Here is a 27,488-nt window from a genome sequence, read left to right as displayed (position 1 = left end):
ACTGAAAAAACAAAATAGCAATGAGATACCACTTCCATCTTTTAGATTGTGAGAGGTTAAAATTTTGGAGCAGTCATCTGAGTGTTAGAGAGAAATATGCTGTTGAAAGTGTGAATTTTTGTACATTTTGGAGTCTTTTTGGAGGGTGACTATGCATTCTCTGTAACAGTTAGAAACACCAACATCTCATGTGAGATCTTAATGTGCAAAGATCTCAAAGATACATCATTGTAAGTGAAAAACACCAAGATGCACAATAGTTTTTAAAATATGATTTTTAGAAAGTATATGCATTTATTGATATGTGAATATGCATAAAAATCTGAAGTGGAAGAGAGTTCATTAGGAAAAAGAAGGAGATTTAGCTTTTATTTTATACCTCCCTGTGTTACTTGACTTTAAGAAAAAGTATAATAAAAAATTAAAACCATGCCAATTTAATTGAAAGAGACTTATTTTTCTACTTTACATGATTAAGCAAAGTAACTTTTGTCACCAAATTATTATCATTGTCCTCTCATATATTGTTAACTAATAGTTCCCTTGTATTATAAATCCCATGACAGATTTTTGTCTGTCTTGTTCCACTGGGTTTGCCCTGGTATCTGGGCACATGGAAGGCACTCTATAAAAGTGTATTGACTAACTGCATAAAGGAAAATCTTTATTTAAATAAAGTGTCCAATATTCTAGCAGGACACTATCTTCATGCTGTCAGGTACATAATTATTGTCTCAGTTTACAGGTAAAAGAGAGAAAAATCTATGCAAATCACAAAGTAAGTCTAGAAGTGATTAAAATTGATAAAAGTAAAGCAACTGTGCAAAGTAAGAGCTGAGATTCAGATTTTGTGAGTCATGACTATTTGTTTAACTTAATAATCCAATATCTTGGCCGGGCGCGGTGGCTCATACCTGTAATCCCAGCAATTTGGGAGGCCAAGGCAGGTGGATCACCTGAGGTCAGGAGTTGAAGACTAGCCTGGCCAACATGGCGAAACCCCGTCTCTACTAAAAATACAGAAATTAGCCAGGCGTAGTGGTATGCGCCTGTAGTCCCAGCTACTTGGGAGGCTGAGGCAGGAGAATCCCTTGATCTTGGGAGGCGGAGGTTGCAGTGAGCTGAGATCGCGCCATTGCACTCCAGCCTGGGCAACAAGAGCAAAACTCCATCTCAAAAAATCTATCTATCTATCTATATATAGGATATACATATATCTCTCTCCAATATCTTGGCTGCCAATTAGAGAATGGTTGTTAAATTTTGTCCTGGTTCTTGACTGATTGTGCACTCAGGATACAGAAAAATGTTGATGAGGTGGAGTTTTTCTTCCTAAGAGTTGTGTTCCTATTTCAGTAAACCTAGTATGATTAGAGGAGATGTGTAGGTTGATCTCACAGGTACTACAAAATAAAGCACATCATATGTAGTTAAAAATGTTTGTGATCTTCAAAATGGGGTTTATTGAGTTATAGACCGTGCACACGATGGTCCACTAGGTTGCTCTTTACTGCAGTTATCTATTTCTGTGGAGATGGATGAATATGTAGCGACACGGAAAGATGAACTCTTCATAATATAAAGCAGAATAGGGCTGTATAGTATGTTTGGATTTTTGTTAATAACATATGTTAAAAGTACCAAATTGCAAATAAGAACAAGAACATAATGTAATGATTTTCTGAAACCATGTGTTAAAGCATAATTAACTAACTTGACAACTCCAGTTTCAATGTACTATATCCATGAACTTTGGTTTATCTTTGTGTTTACATATAAAGTAATTGGATATTTAATGATTATTTAAATGTATTTAGTTAATTCTTTTTTCTTTCCTAGAAAAGGATTTGCCATGTCAAAGACAAAGTGCTGGTCCACTTCTTCATGAATACATATTTCCTACTTTTAATAATTTGCTTGACAATATAATGAGACTAACAAAGTGCCATTTAGGCTATTTCACCATATATAGTTCCCTGAGGGCACGTAGCTTTACAACTTCCATAGCAGATACTGTAATTCCTTGAGGTAGTTGGCACTCAGTAAATGTTTATTGAGTTGATGATTTTCTTAAGGAAACAAAATATCCAAGTTTTTTTTTTTTTTTTTTTTTTTGAGACAGAGTCTTGCTCTGTCACCCAGGCTGGAGTGTAGTGGTGCTATCTCGGCTCACTGCAACCTCTGCCTCCCTGGTTCAAGCAATTTTCCTGCCTCAGCCTCCCAAGTAGCTGGGACTACAGGTGTGTGCCAGCACATGCAGCTAATTTTTGCATTTTTGGTAGAGATGGGGTTTCACTATCTTGGGCAGGCTGGTCTTGAACTCCTGACCTCACATGATCCACCTGCCTCGGCCTCCCAAAATGCTGGGATTACAGGCGTGAGCCACCACACCTGGCCTATCCAAGACATATTTTAAAGTATTCAGTCACTTCTTTTCCCACCCTCTAATTACTGTGTACTATTATTTGACATTTTACCTGCTCAAAGTAGAATAACTATTTTTGCTTCACATTGCATGTACCAAATTAATTTCATATTATGCTTCAGTTTCTCCTACTTATAGCAATAAATTATAGAGGGAACAAATGAAGTTTGTGGTTCCTTGACACTAGGGGCAAATAAGATGTTTGAGCCTTTCTTTTTCCCCCTTCTTTTTGACCTTTCTAGAAGAACCCCAAATGGGCAGTGACCCAGAGGGTCATTTACTTTTGGACTCTCCTCCTTTTCAAATCTACCAAAATGATTAATCAGAATGATGATTAGCCAGTTTCTATCAGTTGTTAAAAATCAATTATGTGACTAAAGAAACCGCATCTTTTACCAGCCTTGTTATGGCTTCTGTTAACCACAAATATCCAGTCACTGGTTACCATATGAAAGATTTCTTTTAGGACTAATTTTGTGTTTTCAGTGTGGATGCTTTTCCATTTTATGATATATTTTGTTCCAAGGCAGATACTCACTAATCCTATTTTATTTACTAAGGGAGTATAAAACTAACTGCTTAAAGAAATGAATTCAATCCACTTGTCTCTTCTGTCCTGAAAAAGAAGCATGTGCTTTATTACATGGGCCCCTTTTCTTTTTCTGTTTCTTTGAGACAGGGTCTCTCTCATTTGCCCAGGCTGGAGTGCAGTGGTGCAATCCTAGCTCACTGGAGCCTCCATCTCCTGGGCTCAAGTGATCCTCCCCCCTCAGCCTTCTGAATAGTCGAGACTGCAGACGCTTGGCACCATGCTTGGCTAATTTTTAAATTTTTTGTAGAGACAGGGTCTCTCTAGGTTCCCTAGGCTAGTCTCGAACTCCTAGGCGCAAGTGATCCTCCAGCCTTGACTTCTGCTGGGATTATAGGCGTGAGCCACTGTGCCCAGCCAGAACCCTTTTATTTCTGTTAATATTTAGTAAGATTTTAGATGGAGGTCAGTCCAATGTGGAAATGTCTTGGAAAAGCCCTTACCTTTCATTATCTCCTCTCCAGCAATCCTTCAGGGAGAATCACATCCTAATTCTAGGTCACTTGTTACCTAATCCTCTTTCCTGACACAGCTTCTCACTCCAGAAAACATTTTAACTTCCTGAATATTTAGATTCTATTAACTGTGGCAGGCTCTGTAACAACCACCAGTCCTTTAATTTTCAAGGTGGCTCTGGTGCAGCCTCCGGTTTTCTTCTCTTCCCCTTCTTATTTTCTATTCCTTTATTTGTCTCTTGAATAGGTATTTAAAGAAAGGAAAGCAGGCATATTTGGATGTGTGCCCACTAAGGCACTATTCCTAAGAGAAGTTTGCAAAATGTCTTTTTAAAATGCCTGTGTGCTTTATTATTCCTATACTGCCTTGTAGCAATGCTCATTATTCAGGGCAGTGGTTCTCAACATGAGCTGTGCTTCCCGTGCTGTAATTCTCTGGGAATCTTTTATAATCACCAGTGCTGAGGCCTTGACATCTCTGGAAGTGTGGGTGGGGAGATTATTAAATCTCTCCAGGAGATGTGATGAGAACCTGTGGTTTAGGAAGATATTAGATACGAGGAGGTTGTTGATCTGCCCCAAGCCCTCTAACAATTCTGATTATTTTAAATGTACCTGCAATATGTAGCCATTGTATCATGCATATTGAGCTATCTCGGGGTCTAGATACGGATATATGAACCAGGATGACTTGGGACTCTTACTGTCTGGAAAGAATGGCATTGCGTTAGAGGAAAAATAAGTGTTCCAAAAAAGCTCAATCACATAGATAAATTCTGATATTTGTGATACAAATTGTTAAACTTTGATTTTGTAAAATACTCAATTTGTAATAAAACCTATTTAAGTATCTTTGATAGATTGAAAAATAATTTTTTTCTGACTATTGTAAATAATAAATTTTTTTGCTACAGATTAGGAGTTTCCTACACTCTCTGTCTCTAGGGCTATCCATCCTGTATTCATATAACTATAACTATATAATATATAAGAAATACCATGTGACCAAATGTAGGAGGATTTCTAAAGCCATGATCATTATGATTTGATTCTTAAAAAGCAATCATAGTAATTTATAATTGAAAAACTTTTAGAAAGTAAAAGTTTTGGTCTATGTGAGCGTGGTCAATATGTACTTCAAAATCAAATGTTCACGGAAGTTGAAAATATATATTACCAGTTATGCCCCAGATTTGCTAAACATTTATTGGGCAATTATATATTAGTACATAATAGCAGTATATGCTATGTAGATTGTATAGTACAACATATTATATAGCAAGCATATATTAAGTGCCTAACATGCTTAAAATATATTGCTCATTTAATTCTCAAATAATGCTGCAAGAATCAGTCACAGAATTGATAACTGTCAAAAGAGTAGAAGTTGGACTCAGATCTCTCTTTGTGGAAAGTCCCTGTTTTGACCTCTATCACATTTTTGGCCTAGCATTTCCTCTCCAAGTTAGTTACAAATAAGAGATAGGATCCATAGTTAGTGTGACATTATAACCCGTGATTATCTATTTTGGTCGTTACATTGCCACTTCCCTTTCATGTAGCACCAAGCCATCTTCTCAACTCAGTGGGGATGGTGTAAGAGAAAAGTTAGCAGCTGATAAGAAATTCATTTTGGATCTGATGACAGAAATAGCTCAAAAAATAACTTTGCTTAGAGGCAAATCACATGTTCACATCAAGAAATTAATATCCCAGCCTGGGCAACACACAAGAGCTTGTCTCTGTTAATAATAAAAATAGGCCAGGTGCGGTGGCTCATGCCTGTAATCCCAGCTCTTTGGGAGGCCGAGGCAGGAGGATCACATGAGACCAGGAGTTCATGACCAGCCTGGACAATATGGTGAAATCCTGCCTCTATTAAAAATACAAAAATTAGTTGGGCGTGGTAGTGCATGTCTGTAATCCCAGCTGCTCGGAGGCTAAGGCAGGAGAATCACCTGAACGTGGGAGGTGGAGGCTGCAGTGAGCCGATATCATACCACTGCACTCCAGGGTGGGAGATACAGCGAGACTCTGTCTCAAAAAATAAAATAATAGCCAGGCGTGGTAGCTCACGCCTGTAATCCCAGCACTTTGGGAGGCCGAGGCGGGCGGATCACGAGGTCAGGAGATCGAGACCATCCTGGCTAACACGGTGAAACCCCGTCTCTACTGAAAATACAAAAAATTAGCCGGGCGTGGTGGCGGGCGTCTGTAGTCCCAGCTACTCGGGAGTCTGAGGCGGGAGAATGGTGTGAACCCGGGAGGCGGAGCTTGCAGTGAGCCGAGATGGTGCCACTGCACTCCAGCCTGGGTGACAGAGTGAGACTCCATCTCAAAAATAAAAATAAAAATAAAGTAATAAATAAAATAAAATATTAGCTGGGTGTGGTGGCACACACTTACAGTCCCAGCTACTTGGGAGGCTGAGGTGGGAGGATTGCTTGAGCCTAGAATGTGAAGGCTGTGGTGAGCCATGATTGCGCCACTGCACACCAGCGTCGGTGACAGAGTGAGACTCTATCTCAGAAAAAGAAAACAAAAGAAAAGAAATTAACATTGATGGACAAAAAGCCTGGTACTTTTAAAATTTCTTAATTTTAAATAAATAAATAAAAGTGGAATTGGTATTTTTTAATAGACAAAATCTGTGCTTTGTTATAAAATTGGGGACAAAAAAACTTCCTGTTTCCTTGCAAATGAAGTAAAGAATGCTAGTAGGGCAGTGGGGACAGCTAAGCCTTGTAAAGCTGCTTACATTGCATTAGAAACTACAAAGTAAGAAACAGCCCATTATTCCACTTCTAGTTATTTCAGGAATGACATTGGAGAGCTCAGTGGATCCTACTTTAAATGAAGATCTGTTAAGTCTGCAAAACCACTCTTAAAATTCTAAAACTTATAATAGTTTTTCATTTCTCTATTTATATTGGAGCATAAAGTTTCAAAAGCTTCAATTTTCAGGGTGCCAAGAAGAAAACTGTTTTAGGAATGGGATTTATGTAAAGGGTAAAATGTGTCAACAGCTTATGAATCTGAAAGGAGGGTTTATTGGCTCTAATTTTTTGTACATGGCATTTTCCCCTGATCACCCTTGTTGGATTTTATGCCAGTAGGTACATTTCTCATCATCTGTGACTGTGGCAGTTTTTAATCTTCTACTATTCATTATCAATTAAGTTTTAGCCCACCATCTATAAGTAGTATTTAAATTATCACACTATTAAAGTTTAAATCACTCCAAAGAGATAAGTAGGTGGTAATTGCTGTCATTGTATTTTGAAGATTAATATTATGAGCAAAAAATTAAATTATGTATAAGGTCTCGTAAGTTATGGAAGCTACCTACTTTCTGCAGAATGGTATGCGTACCATCATTTTACTGTAATTATAATTCCCTTTTCACTATTATTATTAAATCTTAACAGTGATACCAGAAAGTTTTCATAATGTACATTTTGGTTATAATTGTTTCTTCATCTCTGTCAGGGTTCTGGTTTCCTACTTACAAGCTAACACAGGTTGTGCTGCCTGATCAGCATGAAAATGTGAATTTCTTATTTTCAAAACCATACCCAAAGACACATCAAAAAGAAGTGGTTCATCAACTACTGTGTCACTCCTGCTCTTCAGTAGACCAGTGTTTATACTCATAGAGGGTCATATAGGTTTGGCGTCCTCCTTTTCAGAGACAAAGGATTGTCTTTGCTAATTTGAAAAAGCAAATTTTCAAAGAATGAAATGTTCATTTTGAAATAAGGTTTCTAGGACAGTGCAGCAAAGTGCTTTCCCCTTCTACAATTTTCTGAAATATTTTTAGCCTTCTAACATACATGCATGCATGCGCACACACTCACACACACTATATATAGCGGCCTGGTTGTCGCAATCCTTACTACTTCTACATGTGATCTGTGTATGTGAACCAGCAGCATCACTGCAGAGCTTGCCAGAGATGCTGAATCTCAGGCAGGTCCCACCCCAGACCCACTGAATCAGAATGTGCATTTCAACAAGATTCCCAGGTGTTGCATATGTTCAAATATATCCACAGTTTGAGAAGCTCTGGTATCAGGCATCACTGCCTGGCAGAAAGGCCAGGTGTGGCACTGTATTTTCACAGAATAAATTCTTACTCGGTGCCTGAGAGAATCCTTTGTTCTTTTTAAAACAAAGGTGATCCTGAGCTGGGTGTCAGCGAGGTAAGATTTGGGAAAGTAAAGGTTTTATAATCCTAATAGCATGACAATAGCAGCTATAAATATAATGCCAGGAAACAATACATGAGTATTACTTCATACAGAGTAATACTCTACTATGATAGATGAGTTTTTTCCTCAATCATTTTGTCTCTGATGGTGTATTTAGTTAATTCTCAGCAAAGAGAAGTGTCCATAATAGGACTTGATATGACATAAAGTATGACCTCTTGATAGTCTTTAAGGAAACTTTCTTATTATAGGGTAAACCCACCAATATTAAGTTATAAAGATATTTTTGGGGGACATATGGGAGGGCCAAGAGCCAAATCAATAGGAGTCAGCTATTTAGAATGAAATACTTCTCATGAATATTTATCTTACTGTTACTCTGTATTAAACTCCCTTTTATTTTACATCTAGGATTTCTACCCAGTTTAGAACTTAGAGATGCTAATATTTTCAGATAAGGACTTTTTAGTTGTTGAATGCTATAACTTCTGTAATATTAATATTCACTGACTGATGATTAAATGTATCCTGTACAATTCATTATCTAAGTTAATCTTCACAACAGTCCTAGGCAACAAGGGACTTTTAAAATCTCCTTTTTACTGATGAGGAAACTCAGAAACCAAGAGATTAAGTAATTCACCAAACATTGTACAGCAACTAAGTGGGAGAAGCAAGTATTAAGTCTAGGATCTCTCATTTGAAAGTCCATTCTCTTATTTATGATACAAGATTGCCTTCTAGACTTCTTTACGGCCCACAAATGCTGTCTCTTAATGGGCAAGTATGTCAAATCTCAACATCATTATTGACCTAGTTGTAATTAATTAGAAACCTTTTGGTAAATAATTACGTATATATAAGTCTTCTGACACACCCAAGCATCTATCCCATTGGTCAAACCCAAATACTGATCTTATTGGCAACTCATTAATGTAACAGTGGTACAAATTGAACATCCCTCATCTGAAAATCTGAAATCAGAAATGCTTCAACTCTGAAACTTTTTGAGTGCTAACATGACACCAAAAGTGGAAAATTCCACACCTGACCTCAGGTTGTAGGTCCAGACAAAACTTTGTTTAATGCACAAAGTTATTAAAAATACTATATAAAATTACCTTTACACTATGTTTATAAGGTGTATATGAAACAATCAATTTCGTGTTTAGACTTGGGTCTCATCCCCAAAATATCTCATTATGTATACATAAATATTCCAAAATCCAAAAAAAAAAAAAAAAATCTGAAATCTGAAACACTTCTGGTTGGTCTCAAGCCTTTTGGATAAAGGATACTCAACCTGTATTAAAAAATATTGAAATCGCCGGGCGCGGTGGCTCAAGCCTGTAATCCCAGCACTTCGGGAGGCCGAGATGGGCGGATCACGAGGTCAGGAGATCGAGACCATCCTGGCTAACACGGTGAAACCCTGTCTCTACTTAAAAAATATGAAAAACTAGCCGGGCGAGGTGGCGGGCGCCTGTAGTCCCAGCTACTCGGGAGGCTGAGGCAGGAGAATGGCGTAAACCCAGGAGGCAGAGCTTGCAGTGAGCTGAGATCCACGCCACTGCACTCCAGCCTGGGCGACAGAGCGAGACTCCGTCTCAAAAATAAAATAAAATAAAAAATATCGAAATCTTAGTCATGTGGAATTTATGCAATTAGAAATTCAGTTAAGAATTTCAAAGTTACAGTTTATATTTTAAAATGTATTTTTTTTTTTTTTTTTTTGAGATGGAGTAGTCTCTGTCACCCAGGCTGGAGTGCAGTGGCACGATCTTGGCTCACTGCAACCTCCGCCTCCCAGGTTCAAGCAATTTTCCTGCCTCAGCCTCCTGCGTAGCTGGGACTACAGGCATGTGCCACCATGTCTGGCTAATTTTTGTATTTTTAGTAGAGATGGGGTTTCACCATGTTGGCCAGGCTGTTCTCAAACTCCTGACCTCAGGTGATCCGTCCACCTCGGCCTCCCAAAGTGCTGGGATTATAGGTGTGAGCCACCGTGCCTGGCCCTTAACTGTATTTTTATTTTAAAATATGAATATCTATTATCACCAAGTAATAAAATTAAAGCTTGGAAAGGAAAGGATCATACAATGCAAGAGTATCTGAAGTCATTTAAATAATGTCAAGAATAATGTTTTAATTGTTCTGCTTTTAGAATTTTAAGCATTTTTAGTTTTAAAAATACAAACGGAGGATTTTTGACAATATTTTACTTAACATTCCCTAATTGCTGAGAAATCATCTGTTTCAGAAATTAGCCATTGACAGATACTGAGTTTGAGATTCCCTTTTGCCAGAAAAAATTGTAGTAACATACAGTAAAATGGAAATTGCCAGTATGTTTGGGTATTTATTAGATTGAGAACCATTTCAGACACATCTAGATCAATCTGTAAGCAAAGAATTCAAAACTTGTGAGTTTAATTCTTGCCGCCTGTCTGAGTCTGACAGTTTAGGCAAGGAGAATGTCTTATGAATTTGAGTATAATGAATTTGTGGAGGGGTTTTATTGCATGCATTTTCAGGATTATTTTGAAGATGCATGAAGTAGACTGAGCACGGTGACTCACACCTGTAATTCCAGCACTTTGGGAGGCCGAGGCAGAAGGATTGCTTGAGTCCAGGAGTTCAGGACCAGCCTGGGCAACATAGTGAGACTATGTCTCTGAAAAAATAAAAATAAAAATAAAATGCACGAAGTAAATGCAGAAAAAAAGAAACAGTTTCCATTCAAATTTCTGCTTTTCAAATCTGAAACACATAACTGTTCACTCTGGCTGCATGAGGTACTTGTTTTAGGGGAAAGAAATTCAAGATTTAAGAAGGCATTTATTTATGCTCTCAAAAATCTATAGGATATAGTCTTTGAAAATGAATAAATTAATTATTTTTGGGGCGCTTACAACATACGTTTTTCTATGTTGGTCTTTTCTAAGTGGAGATTTTTCTACGTGGGCAGATAAATACCAGTATTAGGAAAATATATATATACTCATGGAGTACAAGTACAGTTTTGCCACATGAATATATTGCATTGTAGTGAAGTCAGGCCTTCAGCGCATCCATCAGTGCAGCAACACACTTTGCACCCACCAAGCAACCTCCCATCATCTATCACCCCATGCCTCCAAGTCTCCATTGTCCATCATTTCACACTTGGCTTTCTTGTGTACAAATTATTTAGCTTCCACTTGTGAGAACATGTGGTATTTGTCTTTCTGTGTCTGAATTGTTTCACTTAAGATAATGGCCTCCATTTCTATAAATGTTGCTGCAAAAGACATGATCTCAATCTTTTTATGGCTTAGTATTCATTGTGTACACATAACACATTTTCTTTATTCAGTCCTCCACTGATGGACACTTAAGTCTATTCCATATGTTTGATATTGTGAACAGAGCTGTGATAAACATACAAGTGCAGGTATCTTTTTGATATAATGATTTCTTTTCCTTTGGGTATATACCCAGCAATGGGATTGCTGGATCAAAGGTTAGTTGTATTTTTAGGTTCTCGAAGAAATCTCCACAGTTTTCCATACAGGTTTTACTAGTTTATTTGCATTCCCATAACAATATATAAGAGCCAGGTGCAGTGGCTCACACTTGTAATCCCAGCACTTTGGGAAGCCAAGATGGGTGGATCCCTTGAGCCCAGGAATTCAAGACTAGCCTAGGCAACATGGTGAAACCCTGTCTTTACTAAAAATACAACAAATTAGCTGGGCATAGTGGCTTGTGCCTGTAATCCCAGCTACTTGGGAGGCCAAGGCAGGACAATCGCTTGAGCCTGGGAGATTGACCCTGTGATGGTACCACTGCACTCCAGCCTGGGCAACAGAGCGAGACTCTGTCTCAAACTAAAACAAAACAAAAAATATATAAGAGTTCACTTTCCTCTGCATCCTTACCAACATCTGTTATTTTTTGTCCTTTTTAAAAAAATTATGCTAAATTGTTGTGGGTACACAGTAAGTGTATATATTTATGGAGTACATGAGATATTTTGATACTGGCATGCAGTGCATAATCATCACTTCATGGAAAACGGGAGTATCCATCCCCTCATTTATCTTTTGTATTACAATCCAATTATACTCTCAGTTATTTTCCAATGTAAAATTAAATTATTATTGACTATGCTCACCCTGTTGTGCTATCAAATACTAGGTCTTATTCATTCCTTCTATTTTTTTACGTGTGTGCTCATTAACCATTCCTACCTCCCCTCCCCCGCACAACCCCCTTCTGGGCCTCTGGTAACCATCTTTCTACTCTCTATCTCCATGAGTTCAACTGTTTACATCCTACAAATAAGAGGGAACAGAGAACATGTAATGTTTGTCTTTCTGTGCCTGACTTTGTGCCTGACTTATTTCACTTAGCATAATGACCTCCAGTTCCATCCATGTTATACATGTATTTTTTGTCCTTTAATAATAGCCATTCTGGGCCGGGCGCGGTGGCTCAAGCCTGTAATCCCAGCACTTTGGGAGGCCGAGGCGGGCGGATCACAAGGTCAGGAGATCGAGACCACAGTGAAACCCCGTCTCTACTAAAAATACAAAAAATTAGCCGGGCGCGGTGGCGGGCGCCTGTAGTCCCAGCCACTCAGGAGGCTGAGGCAGGAGAATGGCGGGAACCCGGGAGGCGGAGCTTGCAGTGAGCCGAGATCGCGCCACTGCACTCCAGCCTGGGCAACAGCGTGAGACTCCGTCTCAAAAAAAAAAAAAAAAAAAAAATAATAATAATAATAATAGCCATTCTGATTGGTATAAGATGATGTTTCATTGTGGTTTTAATTTGAATTTTTCTGATGACTAGTGATGTTGAACATTTTTTCATATGCTTCTTGGCTATTTGTCTTTTGAAAAATGTCTGTTCCTGCCCTAAACCCACTTGCTAATGGGATGATTATTTGGCTTTTTTGTTTTTTCAGAGACAAAGTTTCGCTCTCATTGCCCAGGCTGGAATGCAATGGCACAATCTCAGCTCACTGCAACCTCCACCTCCTGGGTTCAAGTGATTCTCCTGCCTCAGCCTCCCAAGTAGCTGGGATTACAAGCATGTGCCACCACACCCAGCTAACTTTTTGTATTTAGTAGAGACGGGGTTTCACCATGTTGGCCAGACTGGCCTGGAACTCCTGACCTCAGGTGATCCACCTCCCAAAGTGCTGGGATTACAGGTGTGAACCACCATGCCTGGCCTTTTTGGTGTGCACGTGTGTGTATGTGTGTTTGCCCTGCTCTGTCACCTGGGCTGCAGTTTAGTGGCTCAGTCACTGCTCACTGCAGCCTCGACCTCTCAGGCTCAAATGGTCCTCATACCTCAGCCTCTTGAGTAACTGGGAATACAGGCACACACCACCATACTCAATTGATTTTTGTATTTTTTTGTAGAGATGGGGTTTCACCATGTTGCCCAGGCATTTGGGGGTTTTTGGTTAAGTTGTTTGAGTTCCTTGTAAATTCTGGATGTTAGTCCCCTGAAGGATGTATCATTTGCAAATATTTTCTCCCATTCCAAAGGCTGTCTGTTCACTCTGTTAATTATTTCTCTTGCTGTGCAGAAGCTTAGTTTAGTCCCATTTGTCTATATTTGTTTTTGTTGCCTGTGCTTTGAGATCTTAGTCAAGAATTCTTTGCCTAGACCAGTATCTAGAAGAAGAGTTTTCTCTAAGTTTTCTTCTAGTATTTTTATAGTTTCAGGTCTTACTTTTTACTTTTAATTGCATTTATTTTTTGCTGAATGAATCCTGTGCCATAAGTTTTTATTTCTTCAGTTTCTTTTGGGATATCTTTTTCTGTGTCCAGCCTCCTCTTCTGCTTTAGGAACAATTTGTTCCTTTTCAGTAAAGATCTCAGTGTGGCAGGGAGAGCTCCTGTATGAACTCTGGAAGTCTGGTGGCGCATCTTGGATGCTTTGTTCACCTGGATATGTTTAATGACCAGAGGATCTACACCCAAATCCTTAAGTTCAGCATTACTCTGCATTTTTTTCTTCTTTTTTTGAGACAGAGTCTCACTCTGCTTCTCAGGCTGGAGTGCAGTGGCATGATCTCGGCTCACTGCAACCTCTACCTCCCAGGTTCAAGCAATTCTCCTGCCTCAGCCTCCTGAGTAGCTGAGATTACAGGTGCCCACGACGACACCCAGCTAAGTTTTGTATTTTTAGTAGAGAGGGGATTTCATCAGGTTGGCCAGGCTTATCTTGAATTCCTGACCTCAAGTGATCCACCCGCCTCTGCCTCCCAAAGTGCTGGGATTACAGGCATGAGCCACCACGCCTGGCCATTACTCTGCATTTTTAAGCATGTACAGCAAAAACTCAATGGTCTTTTTGGGCCACTGATTCTGTCTAGTTCCACTGTTTGGCCAGGGCACCCCTAACAACTCTATCATTGTAATGTTCGAATTGTACATACTGTTTTTGTAAAGTGACGTCTTTCTCCCATTCCAGTAGATGTAGCTTAAAAATAAAAAAGTGACATCTTTCAGATACTTTTTTTTTTTTTTGAGGTGGAGTCTGGCTCTGTCGCCCAGGCTGGAGTGCAGTGGCATGATCTCGGCTCATTGCAAGCTCTGCCTCCTGGGTTCATGCCATTCTCCTGCCTCAGCCTTGCAAGTAGCTGGGACTACAGGCACCTGCCACCATGCCCGGCTAATTTTTTTGGTATTTTTAGTAGAGACTGGGTTTCACCATGTTAGCCAGGATGGTCTCGATCTCCTGACCTTGTGATCTGCCCGCCTCGGCCTCCCAAAGTGCTGGGATTACAGGCTGAAGCCACTGCGCCCGGCCGATCTTTCAGATACTTAATGGCTTTTTGTATATGCATACCTTTGATGGTCTGGGCAGTTTATGAAAGTGAACATGAAGATTTGAGCCTCTTGATTAGCATGATTTTTTCTGGGTCAAGTCAGATCACCTCAGGCTGCATAGGGGAAGAGGTTTTACTTTAGCTCTTAAATCCACTTTGAAGTAATTTTTGTTCATGGTGAGAGATAGGAGTCCAGTTTCACAGTCCAATTTTCCCACCACTATGTATAGAAGAGTATCCTTTCCTCAGTGTATGTTCTTGTTGACTTTGTCAAAGATCAGTTGGCTGTAAGTATGTGGCTTTCTGGGTTCTCTATTCTGTCCATTGATCAGAACAGTCCATTGTCTGTTTTTAACAGCAGTACCATGCTGTTTTGTTTACTATAACCCTGTAGTGTAATTTGCAGTAAGGAAATGCAGCACTCCAGCTTTGTTCTTTTTGCTAGTATTGCTTTAGCTATTTGGGTTCTTTTTTGGTTCCATATGAACTTTAGAATAGTTTTTTTTTCCAATTTTGTGAAAAATGATGTTGATATTTTGATAGGGATTGTGTTGAAGCTATAGATTGCTTTTGGCATTATGGTCATTTTGATGGTATTAATTACAGTCTTAGGAAGATTCTTTAACAGGAAAAGAGCAGCTACTTAAAAATGTTTTAACAAATCATGCAAGGAAATTTGATGTATTTGCCAAGCCTTTTGTTTGGCACTCTTTTCTTCATTATTTCTTAACAATATTTCTAGGAGTGACATATTTTGTTATTGGTGGTTTCTTTGGTTTTTGTTTTTAAACCATCACTGACTAAGGAAGGAGTGAGGTATTGTCTCCACTTTACAGATGAGGAAAACAGGCAAATCTTTCAAGGTCGTAGAGCTGGAAAGTGGTCCAGGTAGAATTCAAACCCACACCTGTTTTATTCTTCATGCTTCATTCTGTCTGTAGTAATTGTCTTTTACTGTTTCATCCTTGTACTGCTTTATCACCTAGTTGTGGATAAACAGTTCACCTCTTTGGTAGAACATCTGAAGCCGTTACTGTGGGAAACTGTTTGGGAATGGCCTTTGTGATATAGCTTCCAGTTAATTTCCTGAGTAGGGGGCTGCTGGGCAGGATCCCTTCTGCCTGGATATTGTTTATGTTTGTGTTTCTTACCTTCTGGAGTGGGGGTTGGGGAAGAGTGGCTGGGAAATGGTACATGTCCTGGCTCCAGGAGGCTGGCTAGGGTTTGTTTTCCTTCTTCGTTCATGCCAGCCCTGTTAGCCAGGGGCTGGGTTCTCTGTCCACCCTTACTGGTTCCAATCACCTTGCACAGCCTTCTCTCTCTCTCTCTCTCTCTCTCTCTCTCTCTGCGCCCTATACTTCTGTTTGCCTCTTCTGCTCCTCTGATCAGACCATCCCTTTCCACCTTAAGCCAACCTGAATCCCTCCTTCAGCTGGTCTGTGTGCTCTTATATTGCATCCTGCTGGATGCCAGCCTTCTCAGACTCTGATGAGGATTTTAACATGCTTCTGTGAGCTTAAGCTAAAAAGGAGAGTACAAATCAGACCAGAAAAAGAGAGGTGATTGACTACAATAGGAGAGAAAGGTTTCAACAGTGGATGGATTCTGACAGCTAAAATTCAATCTTTTGAAGTGCTGGAATTTCCATCTTGACGACTTATTTCTTGGCAAACATCTCTCTTCACAGTGATTACAGCTGTTCCATTCAGAATTATTTCAGTTCTTCAAAGCAAGGAGAGTGTTTAAAGAGTTGCTTACAGATTGTATTTTTATTGGTGATGGTCACTCCTGTGTAGCACCCAAGGAGGAGACACTAACTGCATCCATTCTGGCTTATGATGTTGTCTATCAGATCATTTCTGCAGGTTAGATACCAGTGTAAAGTTGGAAAGAGTAGTGCTGCAGTTGACAACTGAGGTAGGACCTCAGGCATTGTCTGTACTCTGATGGGATTATCAGCTCACTAATGATTATTCACATTCTGTTAGGGAAAAATTATTTATATAAAATGTTCATATTCATCATCAAAAAATGAAAAAAGGAGCTAAGCAAATATGATTTAATGCCAGCATAGTATTACATTATGTGAATATACTATAAGCATTGGGCCAAGTTTATTGATTTACAGTGGAAGATAGCCTTTCCAGGCTCTAAAATATTCATAGCTACTCCCTATGGCTCTCCATTCCTTGTAAAAGTACCAAGATAAGGATTCTTGATTGGAGTGGAATCCAAATGTAGGTAACTGCCCAGTGTTTTGGATTATTTCAGTGGTAATAGAAACTAACAGACTGAGTATCACTAGTATCTAGCTAGTGGTTCAAAGAGAATGCCCCTGTGTGACAGATTTGGTATTTTTGCAATGAAATTACTATGTCAATTGTCTGGCTTATATTTTTCTCAAGACCCCGCTTCTTTTTTTTTCTCAAGACCCCTGTTGTTGTTTTTTTTTTTTTTTTTTGAGACGGAGTTTCGCTCTTGTTGCCCAGGCTGGAGTAGTGCAATAGTGTGATCTTGGCTCACCACAACCTCAGCCTCCCGGGTTCAAGCGTTTCTCCTGCCTCGGCCTCCCGAGTAGCTGGGATTACAGGCATTGCCACCATGCCTGGCTAATTTTGTATTTTTAGTAGAGATGGGGTTTCTCCATGTTGGTCAGGCTGGTCTCAAACTCCAGACCTCAGGTGATCTGCCCACCTCGGCCTCCCAAAGTGCTGGGATTACAGGTGTGAGCCACTGCGCCCGGCCTGCCCCTCTTCTTATATTATTAAAGTAACTTACTTTATATTCCTTTTGCTACTGTTTTTGTGATGGAAAACTAACTTTCTAATGCAGTGTTGCTCAAGCTTTAATGTGCATCCAAATTGTCTGGGGAATCCTGTTAAGTGTAGATTGTTTTTTAGGAGGTCTGTATGTAGAAACACAGATTCTTATTCTTAGATAATGCTGACTGATGGTGCTGGTTAACATCACCCTTTGAATATCTCATCATCCTAAGAAATATCTGATAAGAAATATAATAAGAAATATATTTCTTAGGATGAGTTATTTCTATACAAAACTAACATTTCTGAAAATCAGCATGAAATCAGAGCATGAAATTTTCTGACCTTATCCTCAGATGCAGGAGTGCCATGAAAAAAAATTGAACTAATGAAGTAATTGGATTATAAATATTATGCATCAAAAATCTCAAAGGATCCATTAAAAAATTTATGGTAAAGTTAAAAAAAAAAGCAGTAGAGTCTAGTTTGTGTGAAAATCTCACTTCTATTTATTTGAGCTGATCTTGAGATATGCCATTACTAGCAATATCAAATGAGGTTTTGTTTTGCTTTTTAATGATGTGTCTTTGGCATATCCTGGAATCAGGAATTTGATGTTTCTCACACAATTTTCTAAGAAATTATAAGTCAACATGTATTGTGTTCCAGCCCACAGTTCCTTCATGGTAGAGAGGTAGGCTATTCGCTTCTAATTGGTAGATTTAAGGATCTGTGGAACTTAGCAAAGAGCCATTTCTTTTGTGCCGAGGGACAGGGGAGGGGAATTGCATGGGGGATAATGAACAAGTCAACAATTGTTTTAGAAGATTTAGCATTGGCATAATTAATAACTTCTTGAGAAGGTAAAAACCACAATTTAAAGATGAGTTATATTAAAGGATTGGTATGTTGTAGGACTGATGATAACTAGAAAAAATGGCAGCATAGCCAACAAAACTCCCAGCCAAAGGATACTAAGTGATAAAAGAAGGAATTAACTAGAAGTTGAAGTCAGTAATTATGTTGTTTACCTATTAGTATGAGCGAAGAAATGGCATGATCTACCTGAAGGAGGAAGGACCCATCTGATTATCCAGAGAGCAAGAGTTCATTCTTACTATTGGAGACTTGAACTTCCTGGTTATTCCATTAAGTCATTCATTTAACTGTTTTGTCAAAAATTCCTTAGGCAAACTAAATGAGTAGACTGATGATATTAAATGGCAGTAATTCCATGCAGGTAGACAGGGATAGATGAGATTGTCTGCAATGTTTATAAATTCCTTTTAGAAAGGGAGCAAGATTAACCCTGTTAATTCCTGTTAAATAGGTAAGGCAAATTTCCTTTAATCCTTGGACATTACTAAAAGTTAGTACAGGGTGGCCAGGTGTGGTGGCTTACTCCTGTAATCCCAGCACTTTGGGAGGCCGAGGCGGGCAGATCACGAGGTCAGGATTTGGAGACCATTCGGATGGCTAACACGGTGAAACCAAGTCTCTACTAAAAATACAAAAAAATTAGCCTGGCATGGTGGCAGGCACCTGTAGTCCCAGCTACTCGGGAGGCTGAGGCAGGAGAATGGCATGAACCCAGGAGGTGGAGCTTGCAGTGAGCCGAGATCATGCCACTGCACTCTAGCCTGGGTGACAGAGCGAGACTCCATCTCAAAAAAAAAAGTTAGTAAGGGGTGGCATATCAAGGATGAAGTTCCTTGGACTGCAAAGATTCCAGAAACAAATGATATTTGGTAGAGTAGAGCTGAAGGTAGAAGATGAGTGTGGCAGTCAGACATCAGACCACTAATATGTCTTGGTGAGTTTTCATGTTCCCGTTCTTGAGAGAAATGGGAAATTCAATCATGTGCTGCCAAATTGGCAGGACAGTTATTCTCGCAGTCAGAGTCACCAGTAGACTTTTACTAATTAATCTGCATGATAGAGGACTTTATTTTTTAATTTTTAAAAATTTTTTAAATTTTTATTTTTTTTTTATTTTTGAGATGGAGTCTCACTCTTGTTGCTCTGGCTGGAGTGCAATGGTGTGATCTCAGCTCACTGGAACCTCCATCTTCTGAGTTCAAGCAGGTCTCCTGCCTCAGCCTCCCGAGTAGTTGGGATAACAGGTGCCCACCACCACACCCGGCTAATTTTTGTATTTTTAGTAGAGATGGGGTTTGAGACCATCTCTGGCCTCGAACTCCTGACCTCAGGTGATCTGCCTGCCTCAGCACCACAAAGTGCTGGGATTACAGGCCTGAGCCACCACACCCGGCCAACAGAGGACTTTATTTAGAAACATAAATAAATGAAAAAAATACATACTTTTTAAACCTGGAGTAAAAATTAGAAATTCAGTTAGTACTCTTAAAACATACACATGGAAATCAAAACCTTTTTGATTTTGAAGTCCAGTCCATGCTATTAAACACAGCCCTGGAAAATGGTAGGAAGTATGTAACACAACAGTAAGGTGTGCTGCAAGGTGTAAGGAGTGCTCTAAGTTCCAGCACCACCACCTACAATTTATATACCATCCAATTCATGGAAGCACCAAGCCTGTTTTCAGATCTGTAAAACCTGTATAATGTCTGGGTTGTTGTGTTTTTTACAATATGACAAAGGAAATGAAAACACCTTGAATAGTGATGCTTTTTAAGAAAATACAATAACAGATAAATGCAAGAAATTTGCAGATCTAACATTAGCAATTTAAACTCTTTGGATCCAACAACGTATTGTTTTTCTCTGAAGATGAAATTCTCCAGGGTTGTGAGACATAGACCAGGAGTAAGCTACTTGCTGGGGAAGTGCATAACCAGCCCTGTGGCACTATTTCTCAACCCACCGAGAAGTGCATTCTCAATTTGCTATAGCAGAAATAGTAACTCTAGGGATGTCGTAACTTTATTTGTAGAGCAAGTTAAAGAAGAAAAGTGAAAAAAATTCTGAGGGCTCCTAGTTGGGGGGGAAAAAAAAACCAAAATAAAGAAAAAACCATTATATTGGAATGCTAATAACAATTTGGGGAATTCAGTCAGGAAACAACCTTCTGAATATCACAAATTTTTTTTTCTTTCTTTTTTTTTGAGACAGGGTTTTACTCTGTTGCCCAGGCTGGATGGAGTGCAGTGGTATGATCTCAGCTTGCTGTAGCCTCCACCTCCCCAGGCTTAGATGATTGTCCTACCTCAGCCTCCTGAATAGCTGGGACTGCAGGCATGAGACGTCATGCCCGGCTAATTTTTATATTTTTGGTAGAGACAGGTTTTCGCCATTTTGCCCAGGCTGGGCTCAAACTATCCACCCACCTCAGCCTCCCAAAGTGCTAGCATTACACGTGTGAACCACTGTGCCTGGCCCCCCAATTTTTTTTTCTGTTTCTTTAATTAATTAATTTAAGAGACTGGGTCTCCCTATGTTGCCAGGATAGATTTGAACTTCTGGGCCCAAGCAGTCCTCCCATCTTAGGCTCCAGAGTAAGCTAGGACTACAGGCATGCGCCATTATGCCTGGCTTCTTTCTATTTCTATTAGATCCCTGTTGATTCTATTTCAGAATCAATTTTATGATATTTGAGTGAAAAAAGAAACCATCCCCCTCCCTCAAAGAGGAGGAAATTGGATAGGAACCAAAGTACTTTTAATCTTATCAGGTTTCCTTTCTGGCTGTCAGACTGCCAGCTCCACTGGCCTATGGAACACAAAGGGCACTGGCATTTGGTAAGAGCTGTAAAGAGACTATAGTGCTACCGATAATAAGTGGATGGGTAGGAATGAGTGACAATCATGGCTTATATGGCCCCTTCCCAGAGCCCCTACTGTTGCTGCTGCTGCTCCTATTTGAGCCACTAAGAAAAATGTGGGCAGTTTTTTTTGGCATGATGCTGGTTGAGAAGTGGGCAAAGGGAAGATGATCAGAAAAGCAGGACCAGCTTACAGGATTGTTGAGAAGTGACACTACTCAAGCTGGGGCTAAACTATCTCTGTGGTAGTCGTTCTGATTCAAGTATCTTCTCTTACACCAGCTGAATTTTTTGTATTTTAAAATTTTGTCTACAATTCCCAGGGTACCAAAAGTTTTATATATATATACACACATACATGCATACATACACACACACTAATACAGTATTAATGCTGTAGGGTCAAATACTTCTGCATGATCTCAGTTATTCTCAAGGTTAGGATCCCCCCTCCCCAGTGGGTTTTTCTCCATCATCTGTAGTGCTGCCTCAGGTCTTCTGCCTCCTGGTCCCTAGATCTTCTGATACACCCCCTTTCTGAGTGTGTGGTCCCAGGGAACTGCTGTTTCTGTTGCATTTTTCAGGTGCATTATAGGTATCCTTCAGATGTATGGGGCCAAACGTTAGAGTTACCTAGGCAGCTTTTATAATATACCAATGCTCCAGCTGGGCATGGTGGCTTATGCCTATAATCCCAGCACTTTGGGAGGCCAAGGCAGGTGAATCACCTGAGGTCAGGAGTTTGAGACCAGCCTTACCAACATGGAGAAACCATGTTTCTACTAAAAATACAAGAATAGCTGGGCGTGGTGGCTCATGCCTGTAATCCCAGCTACTCAGGAGGCTAAGGCAGGAGAATCACTTGAACCCGGGAGGCAGAGGTTGCGGTGAGTCGAGAATGCACCATTGCACTCCAGCCTGGGCAACAAGAGCGAAACTCCATCTCAAAAAAAAAAAAAAACACAAAAAACCAACTCAGTATTTGAATCAGAATGACTACCACAGTTTAGCCCCAGCTTGAGTAGTGTCATTTCTCAACAATCCTGTAAGCTGCCGTGATTGAGAGGCCTCCCCAGCCACGTGGAACTGTAAATCCAATGAACCTCTTTCTTTTTTAAATTGCCCAGTCTTGGGAATGTCTTTATCAGCAACATCAGCATCATGTCTTTATCACCAACAGCAATACAGTAATAAAAGAATATGCACAATATTATTTAGATTTTGTTAAACTTTAGGTATTTCTTGAGGACCTTAATATTATATATAATAATATATATTCATTTAAAAAATGACCTTTGGTTGCCATTAACAAGTAGTCATTGAAGTCACTTGGTTAATAAGGACAAGCTTAATATCACTTAGACTTTGCTAAAACTTTGAGTATCTATTTATAACTTTAAGAATTCAAAAAAGTATTATCTCTTGGTTACAATTGAGAAGTGTTTGGAATTGAAGTCAGAAAACCATTTTAAAAAATTAAAAAGAAGCATGGTGGCATGACACTTGTAGTCCCAGCTACTCAGGAGACTGAAGCAGTGAGCTGTGATTGCACCACTGCACTTCAGCCTGGGAGACAGAGCAAGACCCCATCTCAAAAAAAAATAATAATAACAAAAATACAATTTAATTAAAAAGAACTAGGGCCTCAGAGTCAATATCCTTTCTTTTTTAGCAGAGCAGGGGATAGAAACTGCTAGGGATCTGACACTGAGCACAAAAGCTTAGGAAGTAAGGAGCAGGAAGCAGCTGATCATTGCAGTTGTAGAAATAAACCTTGTCCACAGGCTTCCCCTAGCTTTATCATCTTGTGGAAAGAAAAAGAAAAGAGACCCAGCTTTTTCACCTTCCTGTGAAACACAAAGTCAAGTTTGAGGGCTTATATAGAAAAGTACTAGCCCTGCCTTTCTCCAAAGTGGCATGGGCAGTAAAGGACTGTAAAGCCAGCAGCAACCTGAGAAACATGTGAGTCAGTCCCAGCTAAGGCAGCCAGGGATTAGGGAAGTCACAGATAATCACCACATGGTAGGAACAGTAGGGAATACCAAAGAGACCAGTGACACAGCCATCCATCCCTGACGGTGCTTGATGACTAGCATAAAGGGCAGGTTCTGTAAGGTGTCCTGCCAGGGAAGGGATTAGATAGGACAAGAGCCCTGTAAACACTAGAGATTACTAAATCGTTTACAACTGAGTGGGAAAATTTGAGATTCTTTGCTAGCAAGATCCGGTAATGGTAGTTATTTCAGTTATGTTAGAGGGTGGTACCTGTTGAATGAGAGGTTGGCTGAAGTAGACTTGGGAAAGGGGAGGCAGAGGTAGGTTAAATTCCAGCAAAAAAAAAAAAAAAACAAACAAAAAATTGATAAACAAAGCTGACTTTTGCTTAAAAACTGTTAAACCACTGTTGATGAGAAGAGTAGGCCAGCTGTACAGCAATTCTCTCCTTTGCTTCCAAACTCTGTCTAAAAAAAGACAAAATGGAGATATATATTAGAGAAAAGGTCCAGGTCTAGCAGAGCAAGAGGAATTTTTTGTGTGTGCATTGTTATTCTCTAAAATTAGATATATAAGCAAAACAAAAGATCTTTAACAGGGAAAACTACAATAGAAATAAACTTAAATAAGAGAAGGAAAGTTACTGAGGTCACTGTGATTATCTACATGTGTCTCTTTATCTCTGAAAAGTAAAATATTGACAGACTGGAGCCCCAAGGGGATGGAAATGTATCCAATTCTCACTCAAATAAAAATGGATTGGGCTCAGTTCCAGAGAACATTCTTGGATTTGATGTTTTTAGCTTCCTAAGTTTAAACAGCTGAAATTTCTTCTTATCAGGCTTTCATAGAAGAAAAATGTTTTCTTCATTTTGTTGTTTATTTTCTTAATTAAAAAAAAATACAACCACAAACATGCTAATCCCCCATAATATCACTTTTTTCTTAAAATTAAAAAGAAATGAAAGTTGCCCTAATCTTCAACCCCGCAAGATAATAACTTTTAATATCCCTTTAAAACTTTTTTCTATATCAGAGACACATATCTATATCCACTGAGATTTCTATATCAATACCTAAAATTATACATAATAATTTTACTTCATGCAGATCTTCATTGAAAAGATAGAATACTGTGTCCTTGGCTTAGGTACTATGGGTGTAATGATAGTTTTATATGTCTAATCTGTAATTGTTTTTGGAGTACAATACAGTTATTCAGGTTGTGGCTGATGGAAACCACAGGAGTCTGGGGACACACTTAAGAGCTGTGTGAGACTCACCCCTGCCCCGCCAGCCCACATCCACATGTCTTACCACACAAAAAGTGACCATTGCTCAGTTCCTTATACACACCAAACTCTAGCATTCAGGCTTTCCAGTATGTACTTTCTTTTCCTCGGAATGTTCTTCCTTCTGCTCTTCTCAAAGATGGCTATTTCTCATTTTTTTGTGATCTCAATTCATTCCCATGTCTTTAGGGAGACATTCTCATTCTCCATCCAAAAGAGCTCCCCTCCATCTGCTAACACCGTCTCTTTGACACTCTAATTTCCTTCAAAACACATCATAGTGCGTTTACTATTATTTGTTGATTGGTGTGTATCTCTCTGCTTTTCAATGAAACAAGCTCTGTGAGGCTTATTTGTACCCATCTTGTTCAGTACTGTGTATCCAGCACCTAGCAGAGGATCTGGCAGATAAGAAATACCCAATAGGATTTGTGGAATTAATGAGGTATATAGAACTTTATTAGCACCAATCCACTGACATATATTACTAGCTTGCTTTACAACCACAGGGCCATGAAGAAAGAGGTTGCTATTTGAGTGGTGTTTATTAGACATAATTACAAGTTAAAAGTTAAAAGTGAATCCTTAGTGAAGTAGGTTAAATCAGTAATAAATTATCGAGCATGTTGTATTAGGTCACAGACCTTTAGAAACCTAAGCAGTAACATGGAAAAACTGCTCTATGAATTTCAATAATGACTTTAGCAGAAGCTGTGGGTAGAAGAAAGAATTGGACTCACTTTGAACCCAGAGTTCCTCTTTATTAGCCAGTTATAAGCAAGTCCTTTTTTGAGCCCCAGTTTTGTTGTCCATAAGAGGCAGTAAGTTTGTCTGAAGGATGATGTAGGCGTGACGTGACATACACTTAAGCCCTGCCCTAATCATGTAAATGAATGTGCACAGTCCTGTTGTTTTGAAATTAAAGTGGGAGCCCATGAAGCTAGATGGGTGGGAGTTCCGTAGCCAATTGTGTTATTTCCAGAAGTTTGTTATGGCCTCAGAGTGTGTTGTTGAGGAATTTATGTAATGTTAGTGACTTGTAAAGAGCCATCCACATTTATGGTCCTATCATTACTATTATTGTTACATGCTTGAAAAAAAATCCACATTCTATTAATAAATAAGAGAAATCTGATAAGACTGAGCATTAGCTTTTTACCTTTTTAATTTAGATAGATTTAGTGGAAACATAAACTTAACTGACACGGATAATAAGATCTATAGTAAAGTCAAAACAGCTTATCAAATCTTGGATGAGGCTAATCTTAAAAAGGGGCTACTGAAAATGGCTCTTCACCAGGCAGTAGAAAGTGAGTTTGTCCCATTTCTGATTGACTTTGACCTTTGCTTTCCAACTTTGCCCCAAAGAAAGTTAGTCACGACTTTGTCACAAAGAAAGTTAGTCACGATGATGAACTTCTTAGGCGGAGGCGGCAGCCATAAAGTGGAAGATCACTAAAGGCAACCAGCTAGTTACTTAGGTTTCTACTCAGCCAGACTAGATTTAATCCAGGCTCAGAGTCAGAGAATCACGGAATTCTAATGCTGGAAGGAACTAACATTTCCTTTTTTAACTACAAAGTCTAATTTAAAGCTTTCTAAGTTTCTAATTTAAAGTTTTCCAGTTTTCTAAGGAAACCAAAGAAATTAATTTTATTATATTTCTTGACCTATTCGATATCAGATTATAAAATTTCTGAAGGTACCATTTTTCTCGCCAAGCCTTGATATATATTTGATAGTATTACCATGGCACCGTTGGCCTTCTAACCAACAAGAAAGAGAGTAATTCTGTGTTTAGATGAGTGTCACAGCTCTTTAACAGACAATCCCAGAAGACATCTAGACATTCCTGTGATAAAATTTTCTATTTGGGCCTCTATTTCTCCACTTCCACCTTTCTCACTCTTCCCCTACTTCTGAGTCTAAATAGGATATAGGTGGACATAGTACGGTTATTGATTAGATGCTAATTTTGTTAGTTTTGCCTGAAACTGCCACTTTACAAATTAACATTTGAGGACTGGAAATACAAAGGTGATAGGAAACTCAGAAAACCATGGCTCACCTTGTACCAGTTATTTAGAATGTAAAATAATGTTCACTGTGGTCATTGGGTGCAGCTGGTATAATTAGGGGCAGCTGGCAGATGCTACAGACTATTTATTCTGAGTAAATAAAGAAAATATTCATAAGCCAATGGGAAGACTACATCTCGAGTCATTAGTTTGTAAGGAAGTGCTGATTGCTCCTAATTTAGGTGATTATATCTGTCAGTCAAGTGAATATGTAATCAGTCCTAGCTTTGGTAAGAGGAGGACATATTTTCTTTATTACTACTTACACATTTCAAGTTTTAAACAAGGTGTTCAACATAGAATGAACATTATAGACAAACCCATAGTTGTAGGAATTCTACTCAGAAGAACTACCACCAGTACAGCCTTTAAACACTTTATAATTGAGCTTAAATCTGAAGCTTGAAGTATTATATTTATGTGCCTATTCCTAATGCTGGGTGTTTTCCAACTCAAGGGAAAACATTTGAGTCACACATGATATGTCAAAAAGCAAAATGAGAATTTGAGAATGCTTGTCTAGAAAACTGAAACCAAAATAACACTAGAAATTTCAAATATCTAGAATCCTAACAAATGCAGCCCAATTATGAACATGCAGTCTTTGTGATCAATGCTTTAAGAAGCCCACTGTAAGATATCTTCAATATTAACCCAGACTTAATTATTAACATCCTAGTCACATATTCAAGTTAAGAAAAAAAATTCATTTTTCTACTAGAATCACACAGGTTCAACATCCAATGAATCTAAGGAAGTTCTTGAGATGTTAAGGAAGGTAGAGATCATTTCTTCCCGAGCCTTACATTAAATTGTGGTCAGTCTTCTCTCTTCCAGAATTTTTTATTTTGACCCTTTGTTCATCTTGAAGGATCTTCTCTGAACACCAAGTTGTTTGTGGTGCCTGGCACTGGATCAGACCATTGCTGACAATAGGAGGATTACTTCATTATTCCTCTAGGCAGCCTTGATTGTGGTCAGTTACCAGAAGAGGAGACAGAAGGAAAAGAGAGACAATGATTGCAGTTCATCTGCTGATTGGCTTCTTCCCCACTAAGGACTTTACCTGTCCCTTGAACTTACCTATTTAAACAATTTTAGTGTCTGCCT

General features: G+C 39.1%; 1 protein-coding gene and 1 long non-coding RNA gene across 4 annotated transcripts in view; one reads left to right on the top strand and one right to left on the bottom strand.

Annotated features, from left to right (window-relative positions):
• ELOVL6 (ELOVL fatty acid elongase 6) overlaps positions 1-27,488 on the top strand; it is a 151,558-nt gene that overhangs the window by 41,255 nt on the left and 82,815 nt on the right. The gene's annotated exons all lie outside the window — the stretch shown is intronic.
• The window catches only part of LOC135970976 (uncharacterized), a 61,042-nt gene continuing 58,295 nt past the window's right edge, over positions 24,742-27,488 (bottom strand). The window contains exon 2 of the long non-coding RNA XR_010586953.2: positions 24,742-27,344. This is a non-coding gene — a long non-coding RNA (uncharacterized lncRNA). The remainder of the gene's footprint in view (positions 27,345-27,488) is intronic.

This window comes from Macaca fascicularis, chromosome 5 (assembly GCF_037993035.2).
Source record: "Macaca fascicularis isolate 582-1 chromosome 5, T2T-MFA8v1.1".
Lineage (NCBI taxonomy): Eukaryota > Metazoa > Chordata > Mammalia > Primates > Cercopithecidae > Macaca > Macaca fascicularis.
This window is presented reverse-complemented; position numbering and strand designations above follow the sequence as displayed.